The 21,478-nt window shown below is 41.5% G+C and overlaps 1 pseudogene; it reads right to left on the reverse strand.

Moving 5' to 3' along the window:
• Positions 1-5,999: 5,999 nt before the first annotated feature.
• LOC122755263 lies at positions 6,000-21,271 on the reverse strand (annotated as a pseudogene).
• Positions 21,272-21,478: the final 207 nt, after the last annotated feature.

Genomic DNA, 21,478 nt, shown 5'->3' on the forward strand with positions numbered 1-21,478 from the left:
AAAAAAAATCTTAGGCATCATTAATGCCAAAAAGAGGTGACCTAGGGGCAGCTAGGTGGCACAGTGGATAAAGCACCAGCCCTGGATTCAGGAGTACCTGAGTTCAAATCCGGCCTCAGACACTTAACACTTACTAGCTGTGTGACCCTGGGCAAGTCACTTAACCCCAATTGCCTTACCGAAAAAAAAAAAAAAAACTAAAAAGAGGTGACCTAGGGGCAGCTAGGTGGCACAGTGGATAAAGCACCGGCCCTGGAGTCAGGAGGACCTGAGTTCAAATCCGGCCTCAGACACTTAACACTTACTAGCTGTGTGACCCTGGGCAAGTCACTTAACCCCAATTGCCTCACTAAAAAAAAAAAAAAAATGTGACCTAAAGAACATCAAAGTCTATTAACTTATGTCTCTATTATCTCATCTGTCCAGAATCTTTCTGAGAGTCGTATATACACAAATTGAGGGAATGATAGATAAAGGTAATAGCAGGGAATAAGCAGGGAAGCTAGGTGTCACAATAGATAGAAGACCGGACCTAGAGTCAGGAAGACTCATCTTCCTTAGTTTAAATACAGCCTCAGACACTTACTAGCTGTGTGATGTTGGGCAAATCATTTAGTGCTGTTTGCCTCAGTTTCCTCATATTCAAAATGAGCTAGAGAAGCAAATGGCAAACTACTCCAATATCTTTGCCAAGAAAACCCCATATGGGATCACAGAAAGTTGACTGAAAATGACTGAAAAGGGAAACAAGCAGGTTTCCACAAGTCATATTCAACAATAGGCTACTTCTTTACCCCCTTAAAATTAACTGAAAGATGCAAAGGATATAATATTCTATTGTGTTTGTGAAGTAAAAGCATTCAATTCAGTAGAACAAAATGCCACCTTACCAGCTCTTTACATTAAGTTGTCTCCAATCCACATATCAAAATTATTTAGGATCCCTTGGAAAGTATAACAATGGAAATAACCTTGTTCAATTCCCCAACCCCAAGATAATAAACTGTAGAACAAGGTGTAAAACAGGGAGATTTAGACTTTCTAAAGGTGATAATGAGAAGAGGGAGGAAATCCAGTACAGAGTCCAAGCTGAGAAGGGATTCCCTGTGGATGGGGGAGCTCTATTTGTATGAAAATATGCTGATTTCAAGAAGCCCAAAGTCACTGTTGAGCCTCCTGGAAGAGATCTAAAATCATTCAAAGGAGTTTAACTTAACCATCCAAATGGGAAAGACAAAGTGGATAAAGAATGTTGATTGATTAGATTTTGGTGTGCTCTTAGATGGATACCCTATAGAACTTGTCCAACAGGATAGGTATATATATACATACATATATATATATGACATCTAGCAGATACAGATGATGAGCTGGGCAATTTACAAATCTCTTTTCCTAACTCCAAGTGTTCCATGAAAGTAATAATCCATCTTTTCAAGGTTCACATTATACTAATATGGCAGCAAGACATGGAACTCTTCTGTCTTCAATGAATGGAAAGGTTCATGGTGGGTGCGACATATAAATGAGAAATATCAAAAAAAAAAAATTAAATGAAATCATCATACAAGGATGGTAAGACAAGCAGAGAAGAGGATCTGAACCTGTAGCAAGAGTGAGTGATGCAAATGAACAGCCGGAATGAACCACTGGAAGCTTTTCAATGTTATGAGAAATCATAGTGAGTAGACCTCCTATGAACCTTGGGAAGAACATGAATAAAAGTTGCACAGGATAGGAAGGTATGGATGAGTTTTGTTGTTTAGTCATTTCAATTCTTTGTGTCCAGATCCTTGTAAGGGGTTTCTTGGCAAAGATACTGGAGTGGTTCACCATCTCCTTCTCCATATGAGGAAACTGAGGCAAGCACAGTAAAGTGTCTTGCCCAGGGTCACAACTCGTGTCTGAGGCTAAATTTGAACTCAGGTCTTCCTGACTCCAATTCCAGCCCTCTATTTACTGTGCCACCTAACTACCCAGACCTGGACATTGTGATGTTTAAAATCTAAATTGTGGTTGCCTTAAATTAGAAGTTTCAGCACCAGTCTTTGGGCATTAAACATTTATTAAAGCATACAGGTGTTCATAAGGAGTTCAGAAAGTTAAGAAAAAGCCTATCTCGCATAGAGTTCCAGCCTGGTTGGGTTCTTCCTCAAGTCCTCCTCCACGAGCCTGCTTTAATCAGGAACTCTCAGCAAGCTGATTGTGGAAGCTTTTTATAAGTCTGGAACAGAGGCAGCCCTTACACACTGCTTCAAGCTGATTGGTTGGCATCATCCAAATCCATTGGTTTTTGAAGGTGTTCTCAAGTTGAGTTCAAAATCTAGCTTCTGAGAACAATACCTTCTTTTTTTTTTTTTTTTTTTAGTGAGGCAATTGGGGTTAAGTGACTTGCCCAGGGTCACACAGCTAGTAAGTGTTAAGTGTCTGAGGCCGGATTTGAACTCAGGTACTCCTGAATCCAGGGCCGGTGCTCTATCCTCTGCGCCACCTAGCTGCCCCCCGAACAATACCTTCTTAAGGGCTAGCCAGGTGTGATTACAATCCAGTTAACTTAAAGTAGGCTAATCAGCCATCAATCACTCTCACTTGATTCAGTCAGTCTAGATTAATCTCCAGGTGGGTCCTTGAGTATCTGCTAAATCCCATTATTTCATCACAACATAGAATAGGTGAAAGTTTAAAAAATGTTGCCAAAGGGGCAGCTAGGTAATACAGGGAATAAAGCACCAGCCCTGGATTCAGGAGGACCTGAGTTCAAATTCGGCCTCAGACACTTGACATTTACTAGCTGTGTGACCCTGGGCAAGTCACTTAACCCTCATTGCCCTACAAAAACAAATGTAGTCAAGAACACAACTGTTACTGACTTCACTGTGCAGTGATCCCTCTCACCCAAACCCTTTTGTGTTCTCTCGGCCAAGACTTCAAGTGGCTAATGGCACAGTCTAACACAAAATTTCTCAGGGACACATATAATGTAGGGGGATGAAATCAACTAAGAAAAGCTATTAAAGAACACTGTACCCTAACAGTCACACTACTCAACCATAAAAGGGTCTCTACCACATAAAGAGGACTTGTCTGGTGCTCTCCCATTCTCTCCTTTGTGAACAACAAGTTCCGTAAACAGTGGCTTAATAGGCCAACCTAAAACACCAACCTTAATTTTGTCTTCTTCTATTGTCTGCAGATACCACAACAACAGCAACAGCAACAATTGTCTACAGGAAGCTTAAAATCAAGAGCAGTTCAAGGCTATTGTTTATAGGTGTTCCCATCACACCATAACTCAGATGCCTGGTTTATTTGGAGTGGCAACAAGAATCCTTCATGAACCCTAATATAGTATCCTTTCCTTTGGGAGGCTCCCTCTTTGCAAGACTATAACAATCTGCTGAGTGTGGTTTAGCAGAAACATTAGGCTTGGTTGGATTATGGCTATAACTTCCATCGCTCCTCCCTGCCTCATTCTTTATACTATTCCCAAATCCAAATTCTATCGTAGACAAATAAAGTACTTAAGATCTCTATGGTGGGCCACTCTGCCCTCCATGGCTTTACTATGATGGGTCTCTGAGCCTCGAGGGCAAGCCACGGAGAAAGAAGAAGGCAGCTGGAAATCCCATTAGGAGAACACAGAGAAAGAGTCATTTAAAAAAAAAACTTCCTGGTTTAAAGAAGTAAAGATGTTTGGTAGGAAAAGCTTTATGGACTTTGCTCTGGAGATTGGCAGACATTGCCTCGGATCACATCCCCTTCTTCTTTTTTTCCTCCAATCTATTCAGTTAATACTGTGTCCAAGCACTGTGCCAATTACTGGGGATACAAAGACAGGCAAAAGACAACCCCTGTCCTCATGAAGCCAACAGTCTAATGAGGGGGATGACACATAAACATCTATGTACAAACAATTTTATACAAGATACAATGGAAAGAATCAATGGAGGCAGCTAGGTGGCACAGTGGATAAAGCACCAGCCCTGGATTCAGGAGGACCTGAGTTCAAATCTGGCCTCAGACACTTAACGCTTACTAGCTGTGTGACCCTGGGCAAGTCACTTAACCCTCATTGTCCTGCAAAAACAAAACAAAACAAAAAGAATCAATGGAGGGAGGGTGCTAGAATTCAGGGGGATCAGGAAAAAACTCTTGTAGAACATGGCACAAGCCAACCAGCTCTCCCCCTACCTGCTGTGCCCATGTAAGGGCACATAAGGACAGCCAGGTTTCTCACAGTCTCTTCTGCTATGGATAGGGAAGCTTCACACAAACCCAATTTGATCACCATCCCAAACTCACAGACTCCCAGCTTAACTCTGACCCCTATTGTCTCCTGGGAAGCCAGCAATATGGACAGAGGACAACAAGGAGAATGCCCAAAGGCCCAGGGGTATAAACATCCACTGGGCACTAGCAGATTGCCAGACTCTAAAAGAACAAATGACCAGGGTCCCAGCCTGGTCAGCTCCAAACTCAGCACACGAATGTGTGTGTGCGAACACACACACAACCCAGAATGGAGAACAATAGTGAATGCTCAGTGGCAAATTAAAACCTGTGGGGATCAGGGGCAGCTAGGTGGCTCAGTGGACAGAGAATTGGCCCTGGATTCAGGAGGACCTGAGTTCAAATTCGGCCTCAGACACAACACTTACTAGCTGTGTGACCCTGGGCAAGTCACTTAACCCCAATTGCCTCACCAAAAAAAACCCAAAAACCTGTGGGGATCAGTGACATGGAGGATCCCAAGATCTAGGACTGAAAGGGACCTTGGAGATATTCACTAGACCAAATCATGCAACTGTGTTGATTGCTCCTCTACAGATTTGTTATCTGAACTCAACTGGGCAGCCTTTTGATTTTTTTTTTCTCTGATTAACTCTCTACCACCACCCTTGTAGGGTTTGTTCTAAATCTTGTTTCTCTTCAGGCCTCTTATATCATCTCCACCTTCCTCTCAGCAAATGATCCTGCCTTCTGTTCAGGGGTGTGAAAGTAAATGTTTAACAATTGGCTCTGTGGGGGGCAGTGTGTGTGAGTATGTGTGTGTGAGTGTTTGGAACCCATGACACACTTTTAAGTTTGATCTGTATTAGTGACATTATTAACATGTTCATCATCATTTTCTTAAGTCTAGAAATTAATAAGAATTAATAAATTAAATCCTGATTTGTAGCTTATTTCCAAGGAATAAATGATCAAATTTAACAATTGATTCACCCAAGTCTGTCTGGGGTGGCTCCAGCACATTCCTGAAACCTTCTTTGTTGAGAAAATTGAGACTATCCATGACCTCACCTCCATATTTTCCATCTCAAAATCCCTCTCTATCTTCCCATCTTCAACAGTCTTCTTTGCTCTGATCTCTGAAGAAAAGGGCAGCTAAGTGGTACAGTGGATAGAGCACTGCTCCTGAAGTTGGAAGTACCTGAGTTCAAATCTCACCTCAGACACTTACTAGCTGTATGACACTGGGCAAGTCACTTAACTCTAGTTGCTTCAAACATGTGGAGCCATTTCCAGTTGTCTGGATATCTATCTTGCCACTGGATCCAGATAGCTCTGGAGGAGAGTGAGGTTGGTGACCTTGCACAGCTCTCCTTCACTAAAGTCCTATTCACTGTAACTCATGATATCACCCCAATGCCATGGTCCTCTTCTGGAATGAAGGACAAACAAGAATGACTTCTAAAGAGAAGATTGCCCTCTATTTGTGACCCTGACCCCTCTGGCTCTTGTCTCTGAGTGTCTGGCTCATTCACAACCTTTCTGTCTCTGTCTTTGTTTCTCTCTTTGCCTCTGTCTTTGTCTCTGTCTCTGTCTCTGCTTCTGTCTGTCTGTCTCTGTCTCTGTCTCCCCCCCCCCACAATGTTCTGACTACTCCACTCCTCCTATACAGTCTCCTTTTCCAATTGATCATTCTCCAAGTATGGGTTTTTTAAATTTTTTTAAAAATTTTTAACATTTTAATACAGGTGCAACATTGAATGATTCCTTCACTTCAGCTCCTTCAGAGCCAAACCAGGAGGCAAGAACCGTTTAAGTTTCTCTACCTTCTCTTTGTCTGTGATGACCAAGGTGTACAGGTACCTGCTGCGGAGAATCTTAAACTTCACATTGTACTTGTTTTTCTTGATCATGACAGATTCGGCATCCTTTCGCCTGGCTGTGAGCAAGAAAGTCTTTTATTTCCTCAATTTGGGGGGGTATGGTGGTGGTGGCGGGACGAGGAGGCAGCTTGGGGCCAGAGAGACTGAGCCTGCAAGAGAGATGGGGAACATGGCATCAGAAGGACGGGAACCCAGCCCCCCGACCCCCATCCCCCCACCCCCCGCGTTCCAAATGCCATCCCTGTCCCAAGCATCGTTCTCATTTCTACATTCTCTCTATTGGTGGTTTTGTCAATTCCCAAAGATTCCATTACCATGATATAAATCCAAGCTCTTCCCTGATTCCTGGCCTTTGTCTCTAACTACCTTCTGGACGTTTTCATCAGAATGTCCTCCTGGCATCTCAGACTCCACATGTTTGAAATCAAACTGTTCTATCTTTCCCTTTGAATCCATTCCCCCTTCAAATGACCCTCTTTCGATGACAATCACCCTCCATCCTCCCCTTGGGTCACCCAGGTTTGTAGCTTGCAGAGTCCTTCTTGAGTTTTCTCTCTTGTTCATCTTTCTCCATCCCCTCATATCTACTCAGGTGCCAATTTCTGCTAATCCTATCTCCAGAATCAATTCTGGTTCTTATTATCTCTCTCCTTTGTTCTCCGGGCCCCCTAATTGTTCTTCCTATTATCAGTCTATCCTCTCCCTCCAATTCTTCCTCAAGCTGCCAAAATTAGCTTCTAGTGGCACGGCTGTTATGTCTAAAATAAAATACACACTCTTCAGTGTGACATGTAAGGCCTTTCATCAGTCTGGACCTAACCTACCTATCCAGGCTTATTGCATATTTCTCTCTCTTGCATATTCTCTGATCCAACCAAATGGGGCCACTAGCCTGTGATGTCACTGATACAGGGAACTCTCAAATGAGAAAACTCCCTGAGCTGAGCAAGATAACGCCATCTTTTCTGCAACTTAGAGCCTTGGCAACATGACTTCCCTTGCGTCACACAGTCAGTATGGGTCAGAGGCAAATGTGGAAACACGTTCCTCCTAGGCTTAAATCTGGACCCGTAACCCACAACAACACGTTGCCACTCAGTTATAATTATTCTATTGTTTCTTTGACCAAGAATGTTGGATTTGACATCAAAAGACCTGGGTTCAAATTCCAGTTCTGGCACTACTATCAGTAGAGCCTGGGGCAATCCCTTAATCAACTTTTGTTTCATCACCTGTAAAAGGAGAGCATTGTCCCAGTTGACCCCTTAAGTCCCTTCAAGTTCAATATTTAGGGAGCCATTTTGGAGATAATTATTCCATTTTCAGTGTGAGCATTTAACACCTCAGAAATGGATGTTACAAATCAGGGCTTGGTTTATTGTTTCGTTAATTGCTTCGACTAAAGAAAGTGGCCATTAACAATGCAAATTAAATTTTAAAGCCTGTTGTGTATACATTCCATTCCTTCCCCTCCCCTCCCCCACCCCTTGTTAAACATTTACTAGCACACTCCTGCCTAGATCTATGTTAGGTTCCTATGACCCAGACTGGAAAACCAATCCTGCTACTTACTAGTTGTGTGACCTTGGAGCATTAATTTTACCTCCTCTGGGACTCAGTTTCTTCCCTTATATTGTACTTCAAAGGTGTCAAACTCACTGCCCTCTGGTTTTAAGCTACCCTAGAACAGCCCAACCAGATTCAAGTGTAATTGGGAAATATTTAACAAAAAATTTAAAAATACAACAAAACACAGATCATCTTAATTTAATATTTAATGGAAGCAGCTAGGAAGCTGCATTGGATAGGGCTATGAACCTGGAGTCAAGAAGACCTGAGTTCAAATCTATTCTCAGACACTTACTAGAGGTGTGACCTTAGGCAAATCGATTAATTTCTGCCTCAGTTTCCTCATCTATAAAGTAGACATTATAACAGCATTTGCCTGCTAGGGTTGTTATGAGGATCAGATGACATAATAGTTGTAAAGCTCTTACTACAGTGTCTGGCACATAATAAGTACCACATACACACTAGATGTTATTAACTCTTACTAATTTGTGGTTTTCTAAGCCAATATACAGGCCCAGGGATCCCTTTCTATTTGTGTTTGACATCAGTGTAATAGATGATCTCAGAGGTCTCTTCTTTGGGCCTAAATCTATGATCCTGTGGTCCTTTGAAAATATCAGAGATGCCGCCTCCAATTCATCTTCGGCCCACCCACGGGCCTTAATATGAGTCCTCTAAATCCTTTCTGAGTTACAGTACTTCTAAATATGTTTCAGTCTGCCTTTTGTCTCCAGACTTGACCATGGATAGTGACCCCTTCCACTTCTAGCTCTCTGAGCCCTAATTCAACACGTTCTGTGCTTAGAGAACAAGGACCCTCGTACTAGATGGGACACCTAGAACTTAGGGAGCTGGAGCTGGCAGGAACTTGAGAAACCATTAAGTCCACCCCTAAAATTTTATAGATGAGAAGACTGAGGCCTAAATAAAGTAAAATGAGAAAATTCAGGATACATTTAAAAAATTTTATTTGTGATATATAATTAAATTTTATACATATATCAAACATAGATATAATATACACATATACATATATGAGATATATAAAGTATATTTCTTTGTTATTACATTTAGATATACCTAGTCATATTTTAGTACATATAATTTAGTATTTTAAATCTTTCCTCTTCCTTTTTTTTTTAATAAACAGGCAGTTTTCTTTTTTATATATACAGGTAAATAACTGTTTTATAAATAATATGTACATATAAATTTATTTTGTTTTGTTTTGTTTTTTTGTGGGGCAATGGGGATTAAATGACTTGCCCAGGGTCACACAGCTAGTAAGTGTCAAGTGTCTGAGGCCGGATTTGAACTCAGGTACTCCTGGCTCCAGGGCCGGCGCTTTATCCACTGCTCCACCTAGCTGCCCCTAGTGCTCTTCTTTCTCCTAGACCAGGCTCCCTCCAAAGGTGGTGCCTCTTTTGCCTTATGGCCAGAGCAAACCCTGGGAAATGCAAAGTCTTATGTAAATACACAACAATCTTCCACTGTGATTCTGAGGTACACACACACACACACCTGCCAAGCTTTTCACTGGTAGAGGGGGGCAGGTGGGTGTGGGCAGGCAAGGAGAGAGCCAGAGGTCACTGAGCAGGCAGATTTCACTTCACTCAGTTAATTCCCCCTTTCCCACATTCTTGAAGGCTCTTCTGTGAAGTGATACATTGACCCCTTCAAAGTTCTTAGCTGTCCAAGGCAAAGAAAATGACTAGCTTCATGATCCCCATTTGAGTGCTTATCCTTCGTAGACCTCTATTTTTAAGCTCAACGCCTTCTCTCAGACAAATGGCAGGAGTTCCAGAAAGGTAAAAAAAGGAAACTGAGAAACAGTTTGTTCATAACTTTTCAACTTTCATGAAACAATTCTATTTTTAAGTATTAAGTATTTATATTTATTTAAAGTAATTTTTTATTGTATGTTTTCTCTTTAAAACACCTTCACTTCCAAATATATCCTTCCCCTCCCTACTTCTTTAACCAGAGAGCTATCCCTTATAACAAAGAAAGGAGGAAGAAAGAAGTGAGCAAAGCTGATAAAATACTTCATGACCAAGGTGTACAATTCAAGCAACATTCCATACCCATAGTCCCCAACCTCTGCAAAGAAGAGGGAGATACGTTTTCCTACTTCATTCTCTGAAGTCCAACTTGGTCATGACAATTGCAGTATACGATTTCACTTTTTGGTTGGGGTTCTCTTCATCCACATTGTTGTGATCATTAAGTCTATCGTTTACCTGGTTTTGCTTATGTGACTTTGAATTAGTTCATAGAAATCTTCTCAAGCTTCTCTGCATTCTTTACATTCATTGTTTCTTACAAGGCAATTCAATTACATTCATGCATCAGTTCTTATGCAATATCTAATTATGCAGATTATGCCAAAAAAGACAGGCAATGTGGTATGGTGGAAAGAGACCTGGATTTGGGTTCCAATATTGCTTCTACTACTTACTAACCTGGGTTACCAAGTCCCTAGTGCTTAATACATAGTAAGAGCTTAATAAATGCTTGTTGATTGATAGATAAAATATTTCCAGCTTTCCTCTACCACCCGCCACTTTGTTTTTGCTCTTCCCCTTCTGGATTCCTCTTGTATTTACTTATCTCCTTAAATGTTGAATTTCTGCAGAAGAAGCCCAACATGCCTTTTCATATATGCCATTTTCATTTTCCTGAGTGCCATTTGTTCTACCACAGGATGTGATCTCCTTTAAGAGATTATTATCCTTTCACTTTTGTCTTTGATTCCCCCAGAGCCTCCCACAATGTATACATAGGAGCTTAATAAATTTCTGTTGAACTGCATTTATTAAGTGGCTACTATTTGCAAGGAGCACTGTTTTGGAAATAGTCGATGTAGAGGTGATTAAAGCATAGGCCTTGTTTGCAAGGCCCATTTCTCTTGAGTAACTCAGGTAATTCCACAAATACCCCAATAAAAGATAATGAGTGCTGTTAGAGAGGGACAAGGTGACTTGGGAGTTTAAAGGACATGGTGGCTACTTCTCTCTTGGTAGGGAGAGTATAAGAGAACTTCAAGGAGATGGCATTTGAGTTGGGCCTTGAAAGATGGGTAGTCAGTAGGCATAAGTGAAAGGAAGGGTTCAAAATCTGGCATAGAGTCTAGTTTTATTAGAGTAGAGGCTGCCCAAGGGAGAAAAGTGGGAGATAAGGTTGGAAAGGTACACATATTATAGGGACATATTATAGAGGGCCTTGAATGCCATGCTTAGGAGTTTATACTTTATTCTGTAGGTATTTTCAAACCTTGAAGACTAACCCACTTTTAGTGTCCTAATGTTTAGATGGAAACATATAATTGTAATGTGAAAGATAATTGAGGAGGGAAGTAAGGGAACAAGCATTTAAGTGCCTATTTTGTGCCAGGTACTTTAAAAATATTATTTCATTGGATCCTCACAATGACCCTGGAAGGCAGGTGCTGCTATTATCCCCATTTTATAGTTAATGAGTCAGTGTCAGGTAGAGGTTGAGTAAATTGCCCAGGGTCACTCAGCTAACAAGTGTCTATATCAGGATTTGAAGGGGCAGCTAGGTGGCGCAGTGGATAAAGCACTGGCCTTAGATTCAGGACCAGAGTTCAAATCCGACCTCAGACACTTGACACTTACCAGCTCTGTGACCGTGGGCAACTCACTTAACCCTCATTGCCAAAAAAAAAAAATAAAAAGGATTTGAACTTAGGTCCTAGTGACTCTATCCATTGAGCCATCTAGAAAAAACCATGTGTAAGACAGTAGGACATATCAAAATCCTAGAGAGGGGCTCGAAGCACATGATAGGAGCTATCATTTATATGTAATAGGGACTGGCCAATAGAGACCCAGTTCTTTGAGCATGAGTGATAACTGATGAGCTTATTATTGTTGTTGAGTTGTTCTGATTCTTCATGATCCTATTTGGGGTTTTTTTGGCAAAGATACTAGAGTGGTTTGCTGCTATTTCCTTCTGTAGCTCATGTTACAGATCAGGAAACTGAGGCAGACAGGATTAAGTGACTTGCCCAGGGTCACAAAGCTATTAAGTGTAATGCCAGGTTTGAATTCAGGTCCTCCTGACTCCTAGGCTGGTGCTCTCTCCGCTGTAACACCCAGCTCCCTAATGATCTACTTGTGACTTAATAGATCCTGCTTCTGGAGATGTGTGATGGCCCCTCTAATGGAAGGGCCCTCCCCCAATTCACAGCATGTGCAGGTATGTTGTGACTGTTTCTCTGTCTACTTAATGCATGAAGAAGAAAAGTCTTTTAATTGCATGCTGAGCTAGAACTGGTTCCAACTGAGGAACTCTTTGAGGTTTTTCTCTCTCCTTGGTGATGTTTGAGGGAGGAAGAAGAAATATTCTGTCTTCCAACATTGTTGGATAGGTTTCGTGGTGCTGCTGTTTCTTCTTCCCTGATCCTAGGGCAGCAGAGATTAAATGACCTTGTAAGATTCTAAAGATTAGAAAAGCCACCAGAAGTCCAACAATGGCGGTCCGAACTGGAGTCTTCTAGTAGCCACAGCAGTCAAGCCTGGTGAGCCAGCAAAGCCCTGGGGAGCAACCTGATTGATTCAGCCCAGTAGCAGATTGACTTGGCAGCCCAGACACCAGTCCTGAAAGCAATGAAATATCTCTTCCATTGGCTATGTTATACCCAGATGTAAACTCAGTGGAAGAAAAACTTTGTAGCTAGCACTTTAAAGTTTAGTCTGTGCTCCCCAGGGAAATCATGCCCTGGTTGGAGGTGAAGGGGAAAGTGGGATATTTCTGTACCTTAGCTCTTGCTATGTCTTTTCAGTAAATATACCTTTGTAGAAGCTAATGGATTATCAATGATTTGGAGGGCTATCAACTGGTCAAAATTATACAGGGGTGCTAATAATTGTTTAAATGATATTGGGGAGATAACTGACCAATCAATATTGGAAAGAATATACCTGATGCAGGCTTGGGAAAAATAGCATTTGAGAAAGACACTCCAACCTCTCCGGGTTAGTTGGCCCTAGAAATCTGAGGCGAGTAGTAGCCTTATTCCAGGGACCCCACTTGCCAATCCTAGTTAAGGTTGAGAGTAAACCCAGAACCTATAAGTAAGCACTTTAAGGTTTGCAAAGGACTTTACATTCAGGGGAAAGGGGAGCAAACATTTATTAAGCATCTACTATGTGCCAGGCACTGTGCTAAGCACTTTACAAATATTATATTTTGTCTTTTAAAAAAAAAATTAGTTGGGGGCAGCTAGGTGGCTCAGTGGGTAAAACACTGGCCCTGAATTCAGGAGGACCTGAGTTCAAATCCAGCCTCAGACACTTGACACTTATTAGCTGTGTGACCCTGGGCAAATCACTTAACCCTCATTGCTCTGCAAAAAATAAATAAATAAATAAATAGTTGTATCTCATGACTACATGTGAGCTAAATTCTATTACTTTCCTCATTTTTACTGATGAAGAAACTGAGGTTGAGAGGTTGACTGAAACAGTACTCAGATGTAGGTGTTCAGCACTCTATCCATTATACCCCATAGCTGCCCTTCACTTAACATCAGAAGTTAATTGGTTAGCCTGGGGTCATGTTGCTAATAAAAGTGAGAGATGAGATTTGAACCTCAATCTTCCTTGATGCCAGGCCCCAAAAACTATCTGTGCTAGTTCTGAAAACAACTGCTTTAAAATAAGGATTTAACACAATACTGGGACATCCCCCCCCCCCAACAAGACGTGCACCAAAGTCCAGGATGATTAGCTTACAGATGAGTGGAATTACTGAGCCATGATCTCAAATGCATTTTTGCCTACGAGAAGGTTAGCCTACCTTGGTTCTCACAGCCTGGGTGATGTCCATGGGGGAGGGGGAAGAGGGGGAAAACCTATCTGACTTAAAATGTTATAATCACTGAACTTGAAGTGCCAAGAAATATCATCACCTTAAAGGGCTGTGGTTCTTGGCATTGAGATCTTTTCAAGGAAATTCCTTTAGCTTAATGATAAATAGTACTTGCCTTTATCCTGTACTTTTGTTCAAGAAGCTTGAAGCTACAGACACTCTCATTAACCTCAGGGACACCTGTGAGGTAGGGGATGAGGAATTACTGTTATTCTCCAAATTAAGGAAATCAAAGCATCAGGAAATAGTTGTATCGTCCTTCAGGGCTGGGGGAGGCGGGGAGAAGAAGGGAGGAGGGGGGGAGGGAAGACATACATTTGGAATAGAATCTACATGGAGTCCCCAGATTGGGAATGCATTGTGGTGGCCTTCAGGTTCCATTTTGGGATGATGTTAGAGGCTTCCACAGTCAAAAATCAGGAATTATAAGCCAAGAGTCTCTAGAACCAAAGGAACTTTAGAGTTCCCTGATGCTATATTTTACAAGAGGAGAAAATCGAGGCCCTCAGAGATGGATCAACTCTTCCAAGGATACTGAGATTGCAAGTGACAGAGTCAGGATTTGAACTCAAGTCTTTTGATTCCAAATGTAGCTCTCCACCTGGACCAGTTGATTTCTCTGGGCTCTTTAGGCCTATGTGCTTAGAGGTGCTGGGTCGTGTTTATGGGAATATTGGGAATTGCCACCAATGACTTGTCCACTGATTTCTTGAAATCAGCCCTCTTTGAACAACTGGCATTGGGCCCCTGGACTTTGTGCCCCTCTGCCTCAGCTTATAGCCACCTTTCCCCCTTGTTGATCTTTAAAAAGAAAAGGGTAAGGGGCAGCTAAATGGCGCAGTGGATAGAGCACCGGCCCTGGATTCAGGAGGACCTGAGTTCAAATCCAGCCTCAGACACTTGACACTTACTAGCTGTGTGACCCTAGGCAAGTCGCTTAACCCCAATTGCCTCACAAAAAGAAGAAAAGAAGAAAAAAAAGGGAAAAAAAGAGAATAAAGGAAAATAAAAGAAAAGAGAAAAGCACATTCCCTCCTTCCCTACAATTCAGCTACAAAGGCCTACTTGCTCTTCTTCCTTTGACACATCTCTGCTGGCAGACTGTCCCTTGGGTCCATCTCAGCCCTCGTGCCCTGGGTCACCTCTGAGCTGATCTGGCTTCCTTCCAGGAGTGCCACCTGCAGGAGGCCCTTCCCGATCCCCTCAGCATCTTCCTCTCTCCTATTACCTTCCATCCGCTCTCTATATATCATGTATGTACCTAGGTATTTGTATGTAGGCCTCCCCATTAGAACAGAAGCTTCTTGAGGCCCGGATTGGTTTTGCCTTTCTTTGTGTCCCAAGAACTGAGTGCAATTCCTAACACATAGTACATGCTTAGCAGATATTTGTCGACCAACCGACTGACTGACTGACTGACTCCCTCAGAGAACTCAGTCTATTGGGAGAAATCCAATAGAAAGGGCATTGTAAAATTAAATAAATTCCAAGGTTCTTTCCAACTCTGACAGGTACAGGAACACAAATCTAGACCCGGAAGGGCCCTTAGCCACCATCTAGTCCAACCTACTCATTTTACAGATGAGAAAACTGAGGCTGAGTCTATTTCTTTGTATCCCTACCCCTTAGCTAAGTGCTGACATTTAACAAATGCTTGTTGACTGTTCCATGGCTCTACATCAGTATATTAAATTGACTATGTCCTCAGTCTTCTACCCTCATAAAGGGTTTGGGGGGAAGGAGGAAGGAGGAAATAGTGCTGGCCATCTCTAAAATGGTTTGGGAAAAGCCAAAGGGGTGTTTCTGGCTTTGGTTTAAGGAGCAGAGCACCCACCAGTGAGCAGCCCACTGCACCCACATGGCCTGGCTCAGTGGAGCCCTGCTCTGTTTCATTTGCAGGAAGTGACTAATACCCGGGGGCACCAGACATTGTTTATGGGCCACATTCATTGGCAGTGAGAGAAAAATGCCCAGGGCCATGTCATTAAATGCAGATGAGATTGTTACTGGAACAACTTTTTTTAATTTTATTTTTTTAATGCACAGTAAGTATCGTCAGGGTGGTGTAATGAAGGGACTTTCTTTCAGCCCCCTCCCCTTCTCCTCTCTGGAGGCACTAAATTAATAAGCCATTCTGCTCCCCTCTTGACTACAGTTTTCTCTCCCTTCCCCCACATCACAGCGACATTTTAGGCACTTAGAGTAGAACAGGCTCTAGATCTTTCCCCCCCCAAAGGATGCCCCAGGGAGCCCCAGGGACAGCAGAGGCCCACTCACTCCTAAGAACCTCCAAAGTCCTAAGAACTAAACTCTAGGATCATAAAACAAGATTAAAGAATCATTGATGAAGATCTGGGAGGGACCTCAAAGGCCATCAGCCTAGCCCAAGTCATTTTACAGCTAAGGAAAGTGAGGCCCAGAAAGGTTCAGTGACTTATAGGATCAAAGATTAAAAGGTGGGAGGATCTCAGAGACAACTCAATCCATTTTACAGCTAAGGAAACTGAGGCCCAAGGAGGTTAAGTCACTTGATATTGACCAGCTAAATTAAATTCAAAGTTAAATAGGTAAACAGAGCTATTAACCAAGCTGCCCTCTACTACATTTCATCGGTCAATGGAAGGCAGTGACCATTAGGAAACAGGAGATGGACTAGAAGTAAAACTTATTGCTTGGTTTTAATTAGGGGCCCAGAAGGCACCTTCAAGATCATTGAGTCCAATCTCCTCATTTTACAGAGCAGGAAACTGAGTCTCAGAGAGAGGAAGTGTTTTATCTAAGGCCATACGGCTGGTAAGGGAAAGAACTATGACTGGAACCCTTGTTTTCGATCATTTAAAAATTTGGAATTTCATCTGTGTGGATACTTCCTTCACACAGATGGCAAACTCTTTTGGAGTTGGTTAAAAAATTCACCCTCAGGGCATCTAGGTGGCACAGTGGATAAAGCACTGGCCCTGGATTCAGGAGTTCCTGAGTTCAAATCTGGCCTCAGAAACTTGACACTTACTAGCTGTGTGACCCTGGGCAAGTCACTTAACCCCATTGCCCCATTTAAAAAAAAAATTCACCCTCTTTCTGTCAACTGTAGTAGTAGTAGTAGTAGTGTCGTTGTCGTTGTCGTTGTCGTTGTTATTGTTGTTGTTGTTGTAGGAGCAGCAGTGGTGGTGGTAGTGGTAGAATAATAGTGATAGTAGTGGTGGTGGTAGTAGTGGTAGAAGTAGTAATGTTAGTGGTTGTGGTAGTAGTACTAGTTGTAGTAGTGATAATAGTAGTTATGGGAGCAGCTAGGTGGCGCGGTGGATAGAGCACCAGCCCTGGATTCAGGAGGACCTGAGTTCAAATCCGGCCTCAGATACTTAACACTTACTAGCTGTGTGACCCTGGGCAAGTCACTTAACCCCAATTGCCTCATAAAAAAAAATAGTAGTTATGGTGGTTGTAAAGGTGGTGGTGGTGGTAGTTGCTAGCATTTGTATGTCACTTTAAGATTTGTAGAGGTCTTTACATGTGTTAGCCTCATTTGAACTTCACAGCAATTGTGTACAGTAGGCACTGGTAATAACTTCATTTTATAGATGGTATAATCTCGGCTGAGAGGTTGTCATTTTCCCAGAGTCACATAGCTAGGAAGTGTCTGAGGCAGGATTTGAACTTGGGACTTTCCAGTGATCTATCTACTATGCCTCTTGAGTTAGCCAGGCTACTCTTAGATGAAAAGATATACCATTAGATGTCATATCTGTATTCAAAATTTTCCTGGCTTTGTAGGACCATCAGAGTTTGCTTGCAGTTCTCAGGCAGACCCTTTGAGGATTCATAGTTACACCTGTACCTAGATGAAGAATCAGAGTAGGATTTTACTGGAGATGGGAAAAGTAGGCCTGAGAACTTGAAAGCTCCTAGGATGAAGGATTCAGAACTGGAGGGGCCCTTAAAGGTCAGCAGTCCAGCCCTTCATTTTACACCTGAGGAAACAGAGGCCAAGAACTTTAGTAACTTGCCCTAGATCACATGGGCAGTAAGTGGCAGGGCTGGGCCATCTGGCCCCACCCGTTCATTTTATAGAAAAGGAAATAACCTTGGGCTAATTCAGTTGTCAGGTACAGTATTTTCTGAATACTGGGGGCTGTGAACCCTATTATTCTACACCATAGTTGTTCAGTTTTAAAAATAGGCATTCTGAAATGAAATTCTAATGTAGGAAATATTTTTATTGTAAAATACAAAATATTAAATTATGATCGTATCCAAATTATTATATGTGCAATCATATAGCATGGGAAATAACATGGGTTTCCTGTTTTGTTCTCAATTTTCCCAGTCCTGTTTTGCCCTGAGGTCATTCTGTACCTCTCAGAATCAAAAGAATCTAAGCACTTGGAATTTTAAAAAAGGCAAAAAACAGTCACTGTAATGGATTGAAAATGTTAAGCCTGCATTCAAAGGTCCTATCAATATATTTCAAACCCCAAATACATGCCTTGTGTTATTATCATTTCTATAGAAAAAGCTTTTGCTGATGTTTTTTGTCTTCTTCCTTTTTTTCTTTTTTGAAAAAATTCTTTGTTATATGAGATAGTTCTCTGGGAAGGGGATATGGAGGGAAATGTGGGTGGCATAAAGCAAAAGATATCAATAAAACATTTTCTTTAAAAAGAAAAATAGGGGCAGCTAGGTGGTGCAGTGGATAAAGCACCAGCTTGGATTCAGGAGGACCTAAGTTCAAATCTGGCCTCAGACACTTACTAGCTGTCTGACTTTGGGCGAGTCACTTAACCCTCATTGCCCCACGAAAGGAAGGAAGGAAGGAAGGAAGGAAGGAAGGAAGGAAGGAAGGAAGGAAGGAAGGAAGGAAGGAAGGAAGGAAGGAAGGAAGGAAGGAAGGAAGGAAGGAAGGAAGGAAGGAAGGAAGGAAGGAAGGAAGGAAGGAAGAAAAATAATTTTGTATAGAAAGGTTGTCTAAAGAGAATGCTGACGGTGCTGCCCCCTCCCCTTCCTTTGAACAAACTAAAATCTGGATGATTGAAAACAATTCTGAAATACAAAGTCCACAAGTTTGTTAGTTCTAGGCAGGCACCATTCTTGAAAGATGCAAAGATATTTTCTCCAATCTGCTGGAATTCTAGCATCAGAACAAGCATAGACTTTGAGGTCTTCTAGCACAACCCCTTCCTGTTACATACTGAGGGAGCTGAGGCCCAGAGAGGTTGTTACTTGTTCAAAATGAGACAGATTGGAAACATCAGAGTCAGAATTTGAAACCAGGTTCTCTGACTCCAGACCCAAGATTTTTTTTTTCCATTGCTATGATCTGAGCAAATAGACATGGCCTAAGGGTTTCATACTGGACTTCTTTGGATGCCTAGAAAGCCCAGGCTCTAGCAATGGTCCTTGGAGAATGGCTTATGCTGGAGTGGGTGCCCTTCAGTACTTTTTTTTCTCAATTACGTGTAAAAAAAAAAACCTAACTAACAATTGTGGTTGGGTTTTTTTGGGTTTGTTTTTTTTTTTTTTTTTGTAATTTTGAGTTCCAGGGGGAGCTACATGGGACAGTGGATAAAGCATCAGCCCTGAATTCAGGAGGACCTGAGTTCAAATCCAACTTCAGACACTTGACACTTACTAGCTGTGTGACCCTGGGCACATCAAAAAAAAATTTTTTTTGAGTTCCAAATTCTCTCCCTCCTTACCTCTACTTCCCTCTTCTTGAGAAGGCAAGCAATTTTATATAAATTATGCATGTGTAGTCATGCAAAACATTTATTCGTTAGCCATGTTACAGAGGGGGAAAAAGCAAGAAAAATAAATTTTAAAAAGTATGCTTCAATGTGTATTCAAACTCCATCATTTCTTTCACTGGAGGTAGATAGCATTTTTTATCATAAGTCCTTCAGAATTATCTTGGATCATTGTATTGCTGAGAACAACTGAGTCATTCACAATCAATCATCATATAAGATTGCTGTTACTGTGCACAATATTCTCCTAGTTCTGCTCACCTCACTCTGTATTAGTTCATGTCTTTCTAGGTTTTTCTAAAACTATTCTGTCCATCATTTCTTATAGTACAATAGGACTCCATCCTGATTATTTACAACTTGTTCAGTCATTCCCCAACTGATGAACATCCATTCTGTTTCCAATTCTTTGCCACCACAAAAAGAGTTGCTATAAATATTTTTGTACATATAGATTCTTTCCCTTTTTATTTGTTCTCTTTGTTATATAGACCTAGTAGTGTATAGCTGGGTCAAAGGGTATACGCAGTTTTATAGCCCTTTGGGCATATTTCAAAATTATTCTCCAGAATGGTTGAATCAGTTCACAACTCCACCAACAATGCATTAGTATCCCTATTTTTCCATATCATATTCAGCATGTCATTTTCCTTTTCTGTCATGTTAGCTAATCTGATAGGTATGAGGTGGCGACTCAGAGTTGTTTTAATTTGCATTTCTCTAATTATTAGTGATTTGGAGCATTTTTTCCATATGACCATTGATAGCTTTGATTTCTTTCCCTGAAAAAAACTGCCTATTCATATCCTTTGAAAATTTATCAATTGTGGAATGACTTATATTCCTATAAATTTAACTCACTTCTCTATATATTTGAGAAATGAAGCCTTTATCAGAGAAACTTGCTATAAAATGCTTTTTTCCCAGTTTCTTGCTTGCCTTATAATCTTGGCTGCATTAGTTTTGTTTATGAAAATCCTTTTTAATTTAGTGTAATCAAAAGTATCCATTTTATAACCTGTAATGCTCTCTCTCTCTCTTGTTTGGTCATAAATTTTTTCTCTTATCCATTGATCTAATGGCAAAATTTTCCATGCTCCCCTAATTTGCTTATGATATCACCCTTTATGAACCTATTTTGATCTTATCTTGATAGAGCCCTTCAGTATTTGATTGCTACCATTGCTACATTATACAACATTTTGCCTTGATATTTGTTACATCAGTTGTGCACAGCATTGTGGTGACTTGAGGAGAGTTCTGGAGTCAAAGTCAAGACACTCGTACTCATTCATTTGTACAGCACTTATCCTCATTAAACAGATAAGGAAACTGAGGCTGAGAGAGTTTAAATGACTTGTCCAAGGTCACATAGTAAGTGACTGAAGCAGGATTCAAATTCAGGTCTTCCTGACTCTAAGACCAGTGCTTTCTCCATTATATCACCTAACTTCCCCTACTTTTGAAATGAGGACTGCCCTGGGGATCCCAGCACATACGTTCACCAAAGGGTTAGATGTCCAGAAGTCTGTGCTATAACCAACTGAATTTAAACTGAATCCTAACTGTGGGGCCTGGACTTGGGCCTGGCTCCTAAATCACTGGAACTCAACAAAGAGCAGGCAGTTTCCAGGGTAGCTCTACCCAACTGACCTCAAATGATGCTTCCTACAATCGTGCCCAGCCTAAGCCTTCCACCTTCCATCCCCACCAGTCCCAGACACCCAGCTTAATGATTAACTCAGAGTTTACATGGCCAGGATGGAAAGGACAGAAGTTGGGGAGCAGGTTGGATCTCTGCAGAGCCCAAAGAAAGAAGGCACTTCAGACCCATATAAAAATATAAACTGCATTCTGTGCAGAGGGTTTGAATGAGGAACCCTGACTCTGCTCCCTGATCACATCTTCCAAGAAGGGCATCCCTACACTCTCACTGCTCTGATGTCTCATAGTGGGAGCAAGTCCTGACACATCGATTCCCAACCATGTTGGTTCTCTCACCACTAGAACCCCAAAAGCTACTGAGGGCATGATTTTATTTTTTAAGTCAAAGGGAATTAAAACGGGTTTTTTTAAAAGAATTTTATAGTATATCTTACTATCAGTAGCTTATATATAGACAATCCCAGGATGATTTACTTAAAATTGAAGGAACTT

Source organism: Dromiciops gliroides, chromosome 4 (genome assembly GCF_019393635.1).
Source record: "Dromiciops gliroides isolate mDroGli1 chromosome 4, mDroGli1.pri, whole genome shotgun sequence".
In the NCBI taxonomy this organism is placed as follows: Eukaryota; Metazoa; Chordata; class Mammalia; order Microbiotheria; family Microbiotheriidae; genus Dromiciops; species Dromiciops gliroides.